Source organism: Passer domesticus, chromosome 1 (genome assembly GCF_036417665.1).
Source record: "Passer domesticus isolate bPasDom1 chromosome 1, bPasDom1.hap1, whole genome shotgun sequence".
In the NCBI taxonomy this organism is placed as follows: domain Eukaryota; kingdom Metazoa; phylum Chordata; class Aves; order Passeriformes; family Passeridae; genus Passer; species Passer domesticus.
Window position 1 is genome coordinate 137,671,852 of NC_087474.1, and position 17,646 is coordinate 137,689,497.

At 42.6% G+C, this 17,646-nt stretch overlaps 1 long non-coding RNA gene across 1 annotated transcript in view; it reads right to left on the reverse strand.

Moving 5' to 3' along the window:
* Positions 1-330: 330 nt before the first annotated feature.
* The window catches only part of LOC135282151 (uncharacterized), a 31,371-nt gene continuing 14,055 nt past the window's right edge, over positions 331-17,646 (reverse strand). Inside the window, exons 2-4 of the long non-coding RNA XR_010348459.1 lie at positions 11,561-11,669; positions 5,110-5,152; positions 331-1,712 (exon numbers count right to left, since the gene is read on the reverse strand). This is a non-coding gene — a long non-coding RNA (uncharacterized LOC135282151). The remainder of the gene's footprint in view (positions 1,713-5,109; positions 5,153-11,560; positions 11,670-17,646) is intronic.

A 17,646-nucleotide genomic window follows, 5' to 3' on the forward strand; every position in this document is an offset into this window, starting at 1 on the left:
GTACGGCAAGGCAGAACTCTGGTATTTTCTCAAATGAATTATTTGTAAGTGGGGCTCCTCCTTGTGGGTGATGTTCGTAGCACAGGGCTGGGCAGAGGCCGGCCGGTCCTGCAGCTGCCTGGGTTTAGGCACAGCAAATCATTGAGTTTAATACACAAAAAGCCTTTCAGTCGTGTGCCAGCCCTTCACACCGGGGTTCGGGTGCCAGCCCGAGGGCTGGCAGATGGTTACCAGCTCTGGAGGTGTTTCTGCAGAGCCAGGCCAAGGCGGTGTGGAGGAAGATGCTCTCCGGAGGAGCCCAGCCAGTCTTTTATTCACAGCAGCAGCTTATGAGCTGCAAGGTGATACCAGCAAATACCACCACTCTTCAACTAATGTAAAATTAATTTTACTTTAACTGGAGCTTCTGCTGCCAACACCATCAGGCTTGGCAAGGGCAAGGACCCTGGGAGGAAACACTTCCCTTTGTCCTGAATTAATGCAAAATGGTCCTGACCTCATCTGCCTGCAGTTTTATTTAGTGGTGATTTTTCAGTCAAATATTGTCTTAGTAAAACTGGAATAATGTGCTGTATTGTCAGCCTTTAAATATCATATCCTAAGATTATGTGGAAATGAAGGATCCTGTTGAAGTTGAACTGTCCATTCAAGTTTGAAAATTTAATATTTTACCATAATAGAATTTATAGATAGCTCTTATATGCAATTTTTCTTTGATGTTCTATGTTATCTCTATTTTCAATCACAAAATATGTTCCCCATCTAGTTATGAAGAGTCAAAATAAAATTAGGTCCACCTGAAGTAAAAACTGAGATTTTCTCAATATAATCCTTTTGAATTTTCAGTAATTTAAAATTGGTTATTTGTGAAAGGCAAACTCTTAAAAGGAAACTGACATTCTTTACAGAAATTAGGGGGAAAGTCTCCCTTTCTTTTATACTAACTGCTTTTTTAATGGTGTCTTTAGGAAGCACTACTTCTCTTTGTACTTAGCATTGAGATTGCCTGGGCAGGAAAAGCAGTGAAGGATGATTCTGGTCCTGGTGGGGTGTTTGTGTAGCTCTCAGCTTTGGCAAATGGCAAGTGCAACATCCACACTCACTTGGAAAAGAGGGGAGGAAAAAGCAGTCATTCAACTTTGCTTCACTTTAATACTGTTTTCTTTTAACTTTGAAGCTAGAAGAAGAAGAGGAAGCAAAATTGTATGTCTGTGCATTGTTTTTATTCTCTAGCAAACATGTTCATTAGGCATTGGTTACAGAACTTCTATAAAAGCGATATGCAGGTGATCAGACAAGATCCAATACAGGGAATAGCTTCCACAGTCCTCCTTTGCTTGGCTTTTGGTCAGATTTTCACTTTAGACAAGACACAAGCAATGGCATTTCTGTGTCTTTCAAAGTACAGCTGTGAGCAGATGTGCATCTGTGCCTGGAAGTGTGAGCAGTCACAAGCGCTGGCTCTGCAGCTCCATGCACTGCAGCTTTGTCTGTACATTTGCCAGCCACTGTGAGCTTCCTTGGCAGCAGGAACACAGTCCAGGGACACATCATGTCCCTTTCCTCATGCTGTAGCTTCACCCTGCTGAGTCCTGAAGTGCCACCAGAGCAACCAGGTGAGTCACCAGTTACACCAAATTACAAACCAGAAATTTGAATTTCTCATGGGATGTAACTGTGTAGGTCTTTGGGACATGAAGATAAACACAGTGCTGTTGTGATTAAAGTTATTTTGATTAGAGTTATAACAATAGAAATACACTATGAAAGTAATAATTAAAAAACCTAAGTGATCTGACTGAATCATTATCTATGATGAATGCTACTGTGTGAAGACATAAAATCCTATACAGGTAGGTGAAGCTTTTTCCGTACAGGTATTTAAGAAAATAAGCCAATTTGTTTGCTTTTTGTAATACGGAAAGCATACATTGAACAGTCATGAAAGGAAATAAAAGTAGGAACTATAAAAGAAAGGGTTTCTTACCATCAACCTGTCAACAGTCTTGTTGAGAATAAATGAATCCATTATCTTTGTGTCTGTGTCATTGTCACAGAGATAATGATATCATAAACAGCTGAAGTACTTGAAGGATTTTATAAATGCATTTGGAAATTAGAATGACTTCCATACCTTTAAAAGTGAAAGCTATTTTAAGCACCCTAGGAAGTACATTGTTTTAGTGACAAGTTATTTTTGACTGCAAACTTTAGATTTCCTGTAACTTTCTCAAAAAACTATTATGTTGGCTTTGGAGATGGTGTAGAAGATAGAGGATAATGGAATGTGAGAAGAATGATTTAGCAAATATATAAATATGATGTGTGAATATATTGGCAGTTGTATTCCTGGTCCAGTCAATAATACAAACAACCCTTTCCTGAAGACTCTAATGTCACTGTATTGTAATTAATGCAAATTTATCTTCTCGAAAGACTGGAAGAAAGACACCTTTTAAAATTCAGTATGCATTCTTCTCAAAGGAAGAATAAATTAGCTTGAACAGTTTCAGAAGAACTAAGATAAAGAATTGAAAAATGCTTGAACTGACAGGACTGATTTAGGAGAGAAATTGGTATTTGAGTGGCTAAGCAGGAAATTATGACCTGCCTGCCCATCTCACCATGTAGAAGATGAACAGCAACTTCATGGCAAGGTGGGTTTTTTTTCTTTAATTGTGTCCCTATGATTAGTCCTATATTTTATGAGAACTTGATCCTGACATTTATGATATACTATTTCTGTCATTGTCCTATACATAACAGAACTGTTAGTGCTAGAATTTGTCAGAGCTTCTGTAACCCAGATCTTAGCCTAGAAAGAAATACTACTCCCCTGTGATAGAAGCTGACTTTGGAAAGGGTATTTATTGAGATGATTATAACTGGGTAGATCCTCTGGTAAATCACATTATCCTAGTGTTTTGCACTAAATGGACTTCTAGACTGAGCTATCTAGAAATTATTGTGTTGCTACATATGGTTAGCAAAACTCAGTCCTCCTCTTGGAACCCTATGGGAATCAGGTTCACCTGTAAGAAAACCAGATAATTTGTTTACTATACTGATAGGGACGAAATGTAAGGCCAGAGAGGTACAACAGTGTAAGAAGCACTTTGTTTTGGTGTTGTATCTGTAAACCTTCTGCTCCTAAACTTGGCCTCTCAATGGCAACAAAACACCCCCATCATTTGCTGAAACAAAAGCTGCATGATGTGTGCATGCCCTCCAGGTCCTTGGCTCCTGGAAGGAAGGGCTGAGCTGCTGAAGTCAGGGGGGAGTTGGAGCACTCACATTCTGCTTTGAATTTTGGAAAAATGTTTGCAATGTTTGAATTTACTCCCTATGACTCCATGCCGGAAATCACCATCTGAAGAGCATTGTGCTTGTTATTTCCTACATCTGCCACAATGCTTGTTGCAAGCCTGAGTGTGGATGTGCCCTGGCTGGCATAGCCAAGTGACTCATGAGTCAGGAATGCCTCTCTCCAGATTCAGCTCAGCTTTGCAGATTGAGTCTGCTTGGCCTTTGCTTTTCAGCTGACATCAAAGAGTGCAAAAATAGTTGGGGTTTTGTCTCCAGGCATTTTCCTTGGTTTCAACTGGAATTCTCAAATATTTCCATTTCACAGAGCAGCAAATAGAGTACTTTGTGCCCGGAGATTTTCCTCACAGGGCACAGCAGCCATGTCTTCTCAAGTCCCTCCTTCCATTATTTGGCCTGTGGTCTCATTGCTTAAATGGATGATCTTTAAAAGATGAACTCTTTGTTATGTTTAAAAGCATCTTTTTACAGGGAATTATCGGAAATCTTATTACTCAGTATTGAATATAAATATGGCCATTTTGCAAAGACACAGGAACCAAGGCTTGTGCCTCTAATGGCTGGGCTCTTAATTTTATTTTCATTTTCTACCTCCTAGCAGCTTAGACATGCAGCAGATTTCACAAGGGGCTGGCAGGTCTGATAGTTCTGATTAGTTCTTCCATCCTTCTTGCCACATTACAAGTTCAAAACAAATTCTAAATTAATTTTTCATTTATAGTGGGGAGACCCTAATAAATATAGCAGCTAGGATGTTTTCTTTCTCTGTAGTTAAAGCAGTTCCAAGGGACAAAAAAAATGTAGTGAAACAAAATAAAGAATAAAAGAATAACATAATCAATGAGAAAAATTAAAAGCAGAAGAAGGATGCAAGATATGCCGAAATGAAAATTGCAAGTTTTGAAGTAGAAAATTTGTTTCAAACAGGCCATTTTTATACCTCAAAAAAACCCATTTGCTTGGTACACTAATATGCCTGAGAGTCCTTTGGTGTGGCACCAATATAGCCTTAATAATTTTAAATTATCACTCATACAGGCAAGAGTCCTCTCAAGAATTCTTTTCTTCTGTTTTTAACTATACATTTGGAATGGATGTTATACTGGAATCACACCTGTCTGCTGAAGCTACTGTTAGCCTTCTTTGGTGTGACTTGGCTCAAACCCTGAGTAAGAGAAGTCAGTTCACCAGTGTAGCCTGGGTATTATTTTGAAACTTAAACATTATTAATTGTTACTGAAGTGGATGTCTGCAGATGCTGTTAGTGAGGATTCCCTCATTATTTAATAACCAGGAATATTTTCCTATTGTTTCAATCATCATTTGTTTCCAGAAGTTTAAGGATAATAGTATTAAAATGTTAAAAGGCCTGTTCCAGGATTGGCCTATTCCAGTGTGTTGACACTGTGTTTTGTTGGTATTTTCTGAAGCCTTGTATTGTACTGAATTTCATTAATTTACAATCATTCACATTTTAGTGAATGTGGCCCATCCTTCCAACAGAATCTGTAATGGCTTATTTTACAGAGTCAGAATGAATCCTTTCTCACATCTCTCACATCTCCTTTCTCACAGAGTTGCTGCCCCACAGGCTGTCAGCCACACAGGAGTACTGAGCAGACTCTCCGTGACCCTGGGAGCACTCTGGGCTTTAGATCATTCTCACAGTGCTCTTGTCACATCCCCTGACAGCATCTGAAAGCTGTGCTGGGTAGGACAAGAGGAACAGCCCTCATCTGCCAAACTCAGTAAAACTCTCACTTCCAGATTTCTCCTGGGACTCACCTCGAGTCTTGGAGAGCAGTGTTCTTCATTCCTGTGTGAAGAGCTATTTCATAGAAAAGTGACAAAAAATTAGGGACCCAACATTTACTGGAATAAGTTGTACTTATTATTCATATCCTAATGGGCGTGTGGGCATATAAATCATAGAATCATAGAACAGTCCAGGATGGAAGGGACCTCAGAAGATCACCTAGTCCAACCTTTTATGGGAAAGGGAGTGTAGGTGAGATTAGCAACCACCCTGTTCAATCACCCTTCAAAACCTCCAGTTACAGGGACTCTACCACAACCCCAGGAACATAGTTCAGTGAATGATTATTCTCACTGGAAAAAAAATCTTTATCTTCAGATGGAACCTAATGGGCACATCCAGGTGTGCACGTGGCAGTCCTGGTGCCTGCCTGGGTCAGCAGTGCATGAGCAGTGAGGTGCAGCGGGTGACTCACCTGTCCTGTCAGCCACAGTAGGGTAGGAGTCCTGCCCAGTCGCCAATACATCTTGGAAAAAGCTGCCTGCCCAGTCATTTTGGCAGAGATTTTACCTGGGTTCATTATCTAAACAGGCTAAAATCATCAGCAGGACCATTACCCTCAAGTCCTACTGGCAACATCTATAGTGAGAGGCACAATGTGACAGTGGTAAAGTTGCTCAGAAGTTGACTAGCATAATGATTTTTCACTAGAAAGTGCTAATTTTTCAAACTCTGTATTGAAAAATGACAATTTCAATAAATTTAAAACCTCTTTTAAATGCCTAGAAGTTGTTCAAACATCCTATTTCAACTTTTCAGTTAGATTTTTTTTTTTAAACTCATTTTAAAATTTAAATTTTCAGTAAAATTAAAGCCAATTTGAAACAAGTATTTTGATCATTGAAAGGAAAAATTATAGGTCCAATCTGAAGTTACTCTTTTGTAGGCTTTCAGTGGTTAAGCATAGTTGAGATAATTATATATTTTCAACTGAAGAGAGCTGATAAGATCTTGACTCATGGGTGAAGTCAGTGACCCATAATGCCTGGCATTTTGATGGTGTCATAATTTTACCCTGTCTCTAAATAAAATGTTTTTCTATAGCTTTTAAACCATTCAGATGTCTTTATATGTCTATATAATTATACAGAGAAGTCATGTTCTCTGAGTTCCTCTGAGATGTTTCTAGTTGTGTCAGTGCAACGGGAAAAATAAGTTTGAGACAATTCTTGCCCTGCCATGGCAAGATGACAACAGCTCTTCTGAGCCACAATGTGATGCTTTGGTGCAGCTATTTGCTCAGGAATCAGGGTCTGTGTTGGTACTTTTACATTTTTAACTTTTTGACTGCATGGTTAGATGTTCCTCATTTTCTCTCCCATTATTAAACTCTCAGTTACCCTCCTCTGGTCTAGAAATGGATGGCAAATCTCCCCAGTCCTTAGAACAACTCATGTTTCTCTCCATTTCCCTTCTCCAATCCTCGGCTTTTGTCCACACAGAACCTGAAATTGCATTTTGGCAGAGATACCCAGGTATGCAAATCTGCATGTAAGGATGACCAAAGCTGGCAGCACTGTGGGTTCAAGTACCAACAATGTCGAGCTGCTTGTTGGCTTCCTCCTGTTCATTGCAGATAGCAGATCAATTGTACTCCATGCTTATTTGGCAATAAGTGACATTGAAAAGTCATGGCAGGCAGGTGAATTCCTTCATGACAGAAAAAAGTGAAACATTGCACCCGTTTTTAAAGAGGGGAGAAAGGAGGGCTCTGGGGACTATGGACCTGTCACCTCTGTGCCTGGAAATATCATGAAACAGATCCTTCCAGAGGCTGTGCTAAGGCACATGGAGGACAGGGAGGTGATTTGGGACAACCAGCACAACTTCTCCATGTTTAAGTCATGCTTGACCAGAATAGTGGCCTTCTATGATGGGTTGACTACATCAGTGGATAAGGCAATGGCTATGGATGTCATCTGTCTGGATTTGTGTAAGATCTTTGACATGATCCCCTACAATATCCTTCTCTCTAAACTGGGGAGAGCTGATTTGATGGGTGGACTGTTAGGTGGATGGGGGATTAATTGTATGGTCACATCCCCAGGGTGGTGGTCAATGGCTCAGTGTTCCAATAGAGATCAGTGACAAGTGGTGTCCTTCAAGAGTCCACATTGGAAACAGTGTATTTTATGTCCTCATCAGTGATAAAGACAGTGGGATCAGTGCACCCTCAGCAAGTTTGCCACTGACACCAAGCTGAGTGGTGTAACTGGCACATGAAGGATGGGATACCATCCAGAGGGATCTGGAGAAGCTCAAAAAGTAGGCCCATGAAAATCTCACAATGATCAACAAGCCCAATTGCAAGGTACTGCACCTGAGTTGGAGCAACCCTCAGTACCAACATTCTGGAGAGGAGGAGATTGCAAGCAGCCCTGCCAAGAAGGACTTGAGGGTGCTGGTGAATGAAAAACTGGACATGACCTGGCAATGTGTGCTTGTGGCTCAGAAAGCCAGCTGTGTCCTGGGCTGCGTCCAGAGAGGTGTGTGCAGCAGGGTGAGGGAGGGATTCTGCCCCTCTACTCTGTGCTGGTGAGATCCCAGCTGGAGTGCTGCATCCAGCTCTGGGGTCCACCACAAGGATGATGTGGAGGTGTTGGAGTGTCACACACATGATTAGAGGGCTGCCCACTATTTATGAGGTACAATGATTCACGTACATTTGCAGAGCAGCAAGGCTTCTAGGACACCTTTCTGGATAGTTCTTGGCTCCCGTGTTGGCATCTGTCCCTCCAAGTCCAGAACAAGCTGGATGCAGCCATCACAACTCCCACTGGTGGTTATGGCTTAAGCTTGGGTGCAGAGAGGGGTGGGGGAATGTGCTGCTACACTGTCCAAGGTCTGTCTACAGCATTTAAGGTTCATTTTGACTGGGTTTTTTGGAAGAAGAAGCTGCATTCCTTTTGGAATTTTAGCAGACCCTGGAAGGAAACTGGTGGGATTTGCAGTGTTGATTTTTACAGCTGGAAGGAGCAAAATAGTGAAGGAACGTTATTGCAGCTTATCTGCTTAGGTACAATTTCTCCAACAAGCTGCAGATTCCAGTTATAACAGGATGCTACAGACTTGGTTGTCATTCAAAACAGAAAATGGAAAAAAACCCAAAAACTAATAGAGTATGGTAAAGTGACTGTAGTGTAGGCCAAAAAGATCTGAGATAATCTACCACTGTCTTATGACCTGGATTTAAGCCCTTCCCCTTTTAAATGATGCTCAGCAATTTGAGCAACTGTTCAGTCAAAGTGACCTTCTGGAGCCTACAAAAATTATTTTCCCAGGGAAATAACTATTTTTTTTTCCTGTCTTTCACCACTAACTTGTTTTTGGACTTCCTCCTGTAGCATACCTGCTAATTTGGAGTGGAGTTGTGATCATGGAGTGGCCAAGGGAACTGGGGTTATTTAGTCTGGAGAAACCTGAAGGGAGATTGTAGACAGATGAGGCTGGTCTCTTCTCCCAGATAACAAGTGGCAAACAGCCTCAAGTTGTACCTGGGGAGGTTTAGATTAGATATTAGGAAAAAATTATTCACTGAAAGGGTAGTTAGGCATTGGAAGAGGCTGCTTTGGGGAAGTGATGGGATCACCACCCCTGCAAGGATTCAAAAACATATGTAGACATGGTGCTTAGAGAAATGATGTGGTGGTGGACCGGGCAGTTCACGGTTGGACTTGATGTTCTTACACGTCTTTTCCAACCTTAGCCCTTCTGTGGTTCTATAATTCCATGCCAGGAGAGCGTGGAAAAGCTGCGAGCCGGGTCCTTGGGCTCGAGGAGAGCTGAGTGGGGCCGGGAAGTGGGAAGCCAGGCAGGGGGAAGCAGGAGGCCAGGCACCGGGAAGGGAGAAGCCAGGCACCGGGAAGGAAGAAGCCAGGCACCGGGAAGGGAGAAGCCAGGCACCGGGAAGTGGGAAGCCAGGCACCGGGAAGGGAGAAGCCAGGCACCGGGAAGGGAGAAGCCAGGCACTGGGAAGGGAGAAGCCAAGCACCGGGAAGGGAGAAGCCAGGCCCTGGGTAGGGAGAAGCCAGGCACCGGGAAGGGAGAAGCCAGGCACCGGGAAGGGAGAAGCCAGGCACCGGGAAGTGAGAAGCCAGGCACCGGGAAGGGAGAAGCCAGGCCCTGGGAAGGGAGAAGCCAGGCCCTGGGAAGGGAGAAGCCAGGCCCTGGGAAGTGGGAAGCCAAGCACCGGGAAGGGAGAAGCCAGGCACCGGGAAGTGAGAAGCCAGGCACCGGGAAGTGAGAAGCCAGGCACCGGGAAGGGAGAAGCCAGGCACCGGGAAGGGAGAAGCCAGGCCCTGGGAAGTGGGAAGCCAAGCACCGGGAAGGGAGAAGCCAGGCAGGGGGCAGCATCCGCTCACCCAGGGGCTGCAGGCGCTCGGCAGGCTCGGCCAGAACAGGCAAAGAAAGAAGTTCTGAATCTCTTTGATGTGTTGCTGCAGATTCTGTGATAGCGGTGGATCAAAGTAGCGGCAGCCTCGCTGGTGAAGTTGTTTATACGGATATCAAAGTGTTCTGCGGCAGGAAACCTACTGCCACATCATTGGTGTAGCATTCATGGCTAGAGAACTGGGTGCCAAGAAAAGTAGTGGGGACAGTAAAGGGGACATCTGACTGTGGATTTCTGTAGTATCATATAGGCCCTTTTTTTCTTGGTGGTAGGTTTGTTTATGTAGAGACACAAAAAGCTGCACGTTGTGGTGGCAATTTGAATCGCAGTTATTTTCTTCCACAGATAACACTGGAAGCCACAGATTAGGGTATGAATTGCAAAATTAATAGAATCAGTTCCTGAGTCTCTTATAGAGGATACAATACAAAAGGGAACAGTGACAGTTCCTTTTTAGACTATGAGTATGTAAAAATGAGCATCTAACAGATAGTGTCACCAGTCCTAGGAGCCTTTGTGGAGTTAAGCCTGTGCAAACCAATTAATGCCTGTCATATGTAGTTTGTTCTTTCTTTCATCTTATTTCTATGAAGACTGTGTGAGCAGTGAAATGTTTGTGAGATATTTGGTCCTTGAGGATGTCAGGCTTTGATTGCCTCCATTCTCCAGACATGGCACTCTCTGTCACTGGGCAGGTTCAGCTCTAAAGCCCCAGCTGTCTTTACTGGAGAGTTACAGGTGCTGGATATGTGTTCTGCAGCCTTTTTACCCGGGTGAAGTTAAACACTAGCTCTGCAAAAGTGAAGATACATGCATCTTACTGGCAGGGAGAACATGGCACATCCAACACTGGTTGAACCCAATCTTGAACCCAGCCAGGTGAGTTCTCCACCATCCCTCACCAGCCCCTGGGACTTTGGATGCATCTTTATCATCTGGGTGCCAGACATCAAGAAACTTCACAGATTGCTGCCTGCAGCATTAAAGCAATTGCCTCCTACTGAATGGTCTGCACTGTGCCAAAACAAATAGGGGTCAGCTGCAGTCTCCTTCTTTGTGTGGTGTGGGTCTGCATTGCACCATGGAGGCTTTCAGAAGGAGGTACGGGGGATTCCCAGGAAGCCGGGCTAGGCTGTTAGGCTGGTGTTGATGACTTGCAGCAAGACAGGGCTGGTGCCCCTGGCAGCTTGTTAAGATGATGGCCTTGTGCCCACTAGTCCTCCCTGTGTGAGCACACTGAGATTCATGATGCAGCATACAATTACTGCCCAGCTGATTCCTCAGCCAGGGTTGTACAGCAGATACCATCCCTCCCACAGCCCACTGGAGTGCAGGGGAGGTTTGTCATTCCTAGAATTGGAACAGGATTTGTCCTTGAGGGCTCTATTCAGATATTAGTTCAGACAGACTGGATGGTTCTAGTCCAGAAGCAATTTTACTTTTCCTAGGTGTTTCCCTTGAGCTCTTATGCTGCCTGCTGAGATATTCTCAGTCCAGGTCAGCAGGTACAGGGCTTCCCTCACAGTCAGGTCAGATTAGCCAGAGGGGTGCACAGTTCCCTGAGATGACACAGAGGATACATCTTTTTGGCAAAGTAGATGACAGCAAAAACTGCTGTCAGGGCTATCACCTTCTCACTGTTGCAGAACTGTTTCTGCCTCATATCTGTGACTTATTAATATAAGCTACAGTCTTAATCTCACAAGAGGGAGCCACAGTGTTCCCTTGTCTTCGTCAAATGTCCTTATCCAAAACCAGTGCACTTTCTCTAAATCTTCTCAGTCCCTTTTTCTCTGCCGTCCCAGATCTCTCCCATAAGACCCTGAAATGGCATGCAGTTTTTACAGAAGGGCTTGTGTTCCTGTCTCTTCTTCCCTCCCCTGCTTTAGCAGTTATTGCAGGTCTTTTGAGCTCTGATCTCTTGCTTTCCTAAGGAGTACTCATCTCCAGTCAAAGAGGCAAAAAGTTGGTGCCACTTGTAAGAAAACAGTTAATCTTGCTCCATTCCTTGAAAGAAGTGAGGTAGGTACCTTTAGTCTGAAGGATTCCTGGCTTTGGTTCCTGCAGGAGTGCAAGCACCCATCGGCAGTCCTGAATTAATCCCCTCAGATCTTCAGAGTTCCAGCTTCCTTCCTCCACCTAGTTTTTTATTTTAAAAAAAGTTAGATGTCTATACACTTCATGGGATGGTATCATATATGTTGAAAGAAATAGTCAGAAATAGTCAGAAGCCCCCCACTCAGAGATGCCTGACCCCATCCCATGGGGTGTACAGACATCCATCCATTTTGTAACAGGGAATGCTGTGCTCTACTCAACAAGTTCAGTGTTGCCTTAATGCCTTACTAGTTTCCCAGGGGTATGAGTGTTTGTATTCAATTTTTTTCCACAGGTTGTCTGTTTTAAACTGTTTGTTGGTTTTAGATCCAGTCTGCAGCTGTTCTGAACATCTTACGGTGTTAAGCCAAGTGAAGCCAAAGGGTTTGTACCAGGAAGGCAATGACTCACTGTCTCTAGCCAACCCATCACCTATGTCCAGCTTTTTAGTGCCCTCCAGTTAGTCCATCCTTGTGTTCAAATAGACAGAAAAATGCATTGCATTAAAAAGAGATTTATCTTTCAGTTCTTTTCCTTGCATAAATTTGGAAATATGCATGCTAGCTCTGAGAGCAGGTGGAGTGGGGCCCTAAGTATTGCTATGACTTACTCAGGGCTGAAGTTTTTGCACTTTAGATGCTTTTCTATTCCAGTAATGGACATATATTGAAACTTAGATTGAATTTCTTTCCAATGAGTTAACAAGCTACAGTACTTACAAGTGCTGTAAGGATTTGTGAAATCAAATACTTGTATCATTCTCTACAAAGTTAATTCAATTCAAGCAGCTTACTTTTAATGATTGGGATCTTAAACGTCAACTGCATGTGCTTCATTTTTTCAACATATGGGCCAGACTGACAAAATTCATAAATACACAGAATCATCCTAGAAAACTTCAAGCATGTTTGTTTTCACATTCAATTTTAATTAGGACAAGACCACTGTGAATCATTTGAAAGGTTCTTGGGACCAATTTTAATGACATCCTTCCGTCTGTTTTTTTTTTTTTTTTCATGCAAACTTTAGCTGGCATGCTCATGGGAAAGATAATTAACAATATACAAATATAGTCCTCAGAAATAAAACTTGTATTTGCATCTTATTAAAACAAACAAATAAACACTTGGCTGATATTCAGGCATGACAATTTTCCAGCTAATAGGTAAGAAAGTGAGCAACTGAAGTCAAATGTTTGATATCTCTCTCTTTACAAGTTTTTACTCAGATGTGACATGGGGGTTTGGACAAAAAAAGACATGGAGGGCCACCTGAAGTTGCTAAAATAGAAGTAATGAGCCCAAGTTTGCTCTGGGGGTATCTCCATTGCTCCATTGCTGTCCCTTGCCTGTCTGCCCAGAGAAATGTCATCAGTCATTGCCCAGCAAGGTCTACCCAAGTTCCTAAAGTAGTCACACACAAAATACACACTGGTGCTGTGCGGACAAAACAAAGAGTCCATGTCAGTGTGAGCTGAAACGCTTTAGAAGGGACTGCCTTCCCCATGTTCTCTGGTACTGTTGTTGACCTGTGCAGTGAAGTGAACTGCCAGATTATCTTTACTTCAATCCTTATGTGAATGTTTTATTGCCAGCCTAAAGCATTAACGTATGGCTCTTCTTGATCTTCTTTAAGAGAATTGACACCTTTTTCCTAAGCGTGTATCAGAAGATGCTCCAGACAAAGCACAGTCGTGCGTCCTTCTACCTTGAGCTCTTGATCTTTACTGATCAGTGCAAGAGTCTCCAGAATAATTCCTTGCTACCCTGATTGTTGTATCTTTTCCCAGTCCATTTAAAAATTGGGCTATTACTATAGTAAAAGTTAAACTCTTCATTGTAAACTGCTTCACCAGCACATCAGTTTTATTTTTCTCAATTAATCTTGTGTGAAGGACTGTCTGGGTGTCTCTCCTTCCTTGGTTGCTGCTGACACACTGTACTGTTTTGTAAACTAACTCTTGTCATTAATACTGCCTGGGTTTTGTTCGGGGATTTTTTTTTTTTTGCCAGCATGACTTGCCAGAGTGCAGACAGTGCCAAAGTCTGCAAAAATTTCTGTGTGGCTGAGGGATATCTGCAGGGAGGAGGAGGACCTGTGAGAGAAGTCACCTTTCATTAGTGTGAATATCTTGAGTGCAACATACAGAAAAAAAGTGCAGTAAGTGGCAGCTTCTATAATTTCTGGGTTTTCTGCAAGGATGAGCCCTTTGTCAAAGAGTCAAAGGGAGTTTCATGCAAATGCTTAACTCTTAGAGTGCTAGGAATATTCTGTTAGATGCACCAAAAGCTTACTCTTCTGAAGCTTGATATTTCAATAGGTGACCCCCTGTGTTACATACATATAATATGCCACACACCCAATACATCAGCCCTTATCTCCAGGCCTTGGAAGGGAGTTTGTGATGAGTGCACCTGCTCTGTGGTGCGAGCTGATCATCTGTGCAGGGTGGATCCTTTAAACTTGTTGTCAGTTGTGTAAGAGCCTTGGTGGGATGGGTGGGAGTCCTCCTCTTAATCCCACTGAAGTCAGAGGAAGGGCTCCTGTTAACTCTAACAGGCCTTGGATCAGTGCCTTTGGGAAGCTATTTTATAAATCCCAGCTTGCCTTGAGCAGTCTTCAGTCCTTTTAATTTACTAGGACGTGTTTTGATACAAAGCCATTCTTTACTTCATTTCTTCTAGGATTGCTTGGAGCAATTAAGTCACTCTCTTGAGCTAAAATCTGGGGTCTTGGAGGTGAGGACAAAAAAAAGTGGTGGTAGGGCCAGTGTTTTCTTTGATGCAGTTCTGTTTATTTGTGAAGAATGTAAATAGCTCCTTTTTTACCCAAGAGCACAGCTGGGATCATGAAGGTTACAACTCTCTTGCTTGTAGCACTAAAACCTTCTTGCAAAGTCATCTCTCCATCTTTCAACAAATGCACTCTCAGGCCTGTCCACAATGAAGTTATTGTATGACCATGCAGCACTTTCTTGTGCAGTCTGCTTGCTTTTTTTTTCCATTATAAATTGGATCCTCACTCACTGTTCCTCCTATGAGAGAGTATTTCCCTACTTATTCCTGTTTGGACCCCATTTATGCTGTATATTTATGTTTTTATAGATTTCATATTTTATACATTTATATTTACAGTGCAAGCTTCTTGGGGTAGTGACCATTTTTTGCTCTATGTTTATGCATCATTGGTCTCTTGGTCCACCTTGAGGATAACAACAATAATAATAAAAATGACAACATGGTGTTCTCAGTTTCTTACTGCTCTGCCCAGCACTCCCTCCACCCAGTATTGCTCTGGTAATCCTGTCTGAGGTAAATTTCCAGCTGCAAAAGAGCTTATAGGATGGCTGTTTCCAGCCCTATATGTCCCAAAGGAGGTGCTGAAGGGATAAGGAAAGCGGACAACAGAAAGGGAATAACTTCAAATAGTGTTATATGGCCATTTCTTTCCCAACTGAGACTCACAAAAGGCTGAGTCACATGATTTAGGTCTGGGGACAGAAATTCAGAATTCCCAAGAGGCCAGAGAAAAAGGCTACAGCCAATATCTGCAGAGGGTTCCCTGTGCATGTGGGCAGCTTCTTTTCAACAGATGAGTGGTGTCTGAGAAAGACTGAGTTATTAATGTGAATATATGAAAACAAATAGCTTGTCAAGCCTCCTGCTGATAGGATTTCCTATCTTAAAGCTTTGTAAGTGAGGGGGAAAGATTTTCTGGAAATAAATTCTGTTCCTGGAAGAATCAGTTGGTATAAAGGAAAAAATTCACTGTGTTTCCACCCAATTTGGACACATAGCTGTTGCTTATCCTGCTTTAGCATGGGATTGATTTGTGAATGTGCAGTGTTTGCAGAGGGGAACGTGAGCCGGGCACATCCAGAGAGTTACAGTTTGTCAGAGCAGTTTCTCTAAAAGGAAGATTATATACAAGCATTTGTGATGTAGCTTGGGTGCCAAGCCCATTCTGGGGGCTGCTGTGTTCATTATAATGGCACATTGCATTCCTTGCTGCCGGGAGATCATTTTATCACAGCATTTGAAATATAAACTGAAGTCAGAGTAAAAAACAGCTTTTTTATTGCTGTTGGGAAGGTCATAATGTACCCTGCTGAAAGAGTGCTGGGACACAGCAGAGGGCATCCTTCAACAGAGGTACCAGTCCAGCCCTCTGGCAGAGCTGTGCAGGCAGCAGCATTGAACTTCAGCTGGGCAATTGCTCCAATGCTTTCCATGCAATCACTGTGCTCCTGCTGCCCTCGTCCCTTCTCACAGAGGGACTGTGTGGCACGGGGCTGTGCCATGCAGAGACACCAGCCCTGAATGAGCTGCCTTGTCTTGTCTACCAGGAGCATTTATATCGTGCTGATGCAACACTTGACCTTTCTGAGAAACCACATGCAGTTGTTCAAGATGCTCTATGTTGACATGCCTGTTTTGTTTATACCCTGGCACTACAATGAATATCTGCTGCTGAGCCATAGAAACAAATTCATGTGCTAGCTTTAGCCAAGCCATCCTCTATGGCCCTGGGTTTTGTGAAGGACAGTCAGTATAGAGTCTTGCAGATATAAATGAAAAATCATTCATCTTCTCTATTTCAGACACATTTGGTCTCCTGATATTTTGTCCCATATTCTTCTAACATATTTGAAACTCTGAATGGTGTAGGAAAAAATAAGGTTATGCTGAAAATACAGGCCACTGGAGAACAGCTGTGTTGTGCCTATCTATCATTAAATAAAGAATAGAGCTCTCAAAGTGTTTACAGATTATAAAACAAAAGCAGATTGAATATGTTTTAAATTCTAGGAACTAACCTAAAATTTGCTATAAAACAAATATATGGCTTACAGCTGGAAACCTGTCAAAACTTCCAAATGATTGCTCTGCATTGTCTGGAAAGAGTTTCTGTGCCCAAAGAGTTTAGAACAGCAACAGATGTACTATTGCATAAGAGAGACTCCCTGTTTTGAATTTCGGTTTATAGGACAGAGAGGCATACAAGAGAAGTAAAGTTTTTTTCATCTTACCCAGGTGCCTCTGCTTCCTCCTTAACATCTTGCTCTATGCAGTTCTCCTATGTTAAAGCGATTAGCAGAGATATAGAATGATGGGAACATACATCATTTTAAGAAAAGAAAAAGCCATCTGGCTCAGTGTTTGTGGCTGGCTCTTAATTCAACCATGTTGGGTTTTTTTCCATGCCCCTCAAGCCCCTCCCTTTCCAGAAACAATCTATGTGATCCCACATCTCTTCTTCAGTAACGCGTTCCAGATGGTCAGCTTTGTGCAGAACGGATTTGCCTCAGCTTCCCAGGTTTTTCCTAGGGTTTTTTTTTTGTTTTGGTTTGTTTTTTTTTTCCCCCCTCCAAATTGCTTCCCCTTTATTCAAAACCTCTTTACCCAATCATCTAGCTCTCCCTGGATCTTTTTTCCTAATTTTTGTAGTGTAATCAGAAGATATTTTTCTCACATGTGTATTTTTATCACACTCATTCTCTACCACACAGCAATATTGAAACTTTTCTTCTCTTTAAATGAAGGTATGGAGGAGAGGTTGTGGGAGGCTGTGTAAGTAGGCAGTTTTATAGAGGGTGTTCAATTAATCAGTATGAATTTGGCATTTTTATTGAATATTTTATTCAGTGGATGAAATAACATTCCTAATACCAGTCAGCAGTATGGCCTTTTGCACTTTAGGATGGCATCTGCACTTCAAAGAGCTCAGCTCTGCAGTTCTTATCTATCTCCCTGCTTCCTGGCTGCCCACATGGCACCAGTTTGCCCCTAGCCCCTCTTTTGGTTGAACTGGTTCCCTGTGAAACACAGTGTGCATGTGGTTCTGGAGGTCTCTCCTCCCTCCTGAGACCCTCCTGGAGGATGAATTTGATTGCCTCCACTTTCACAGCCTGCTGGCAGTGTCCTGGCAGTGTCCTGGCAGTGTGCTAGCCCTGTTTAGTCTATTCACATCGGTGGGACTGAGAACGTTGTATTTACAAGAAGTTTTAGAAACTGGAAAT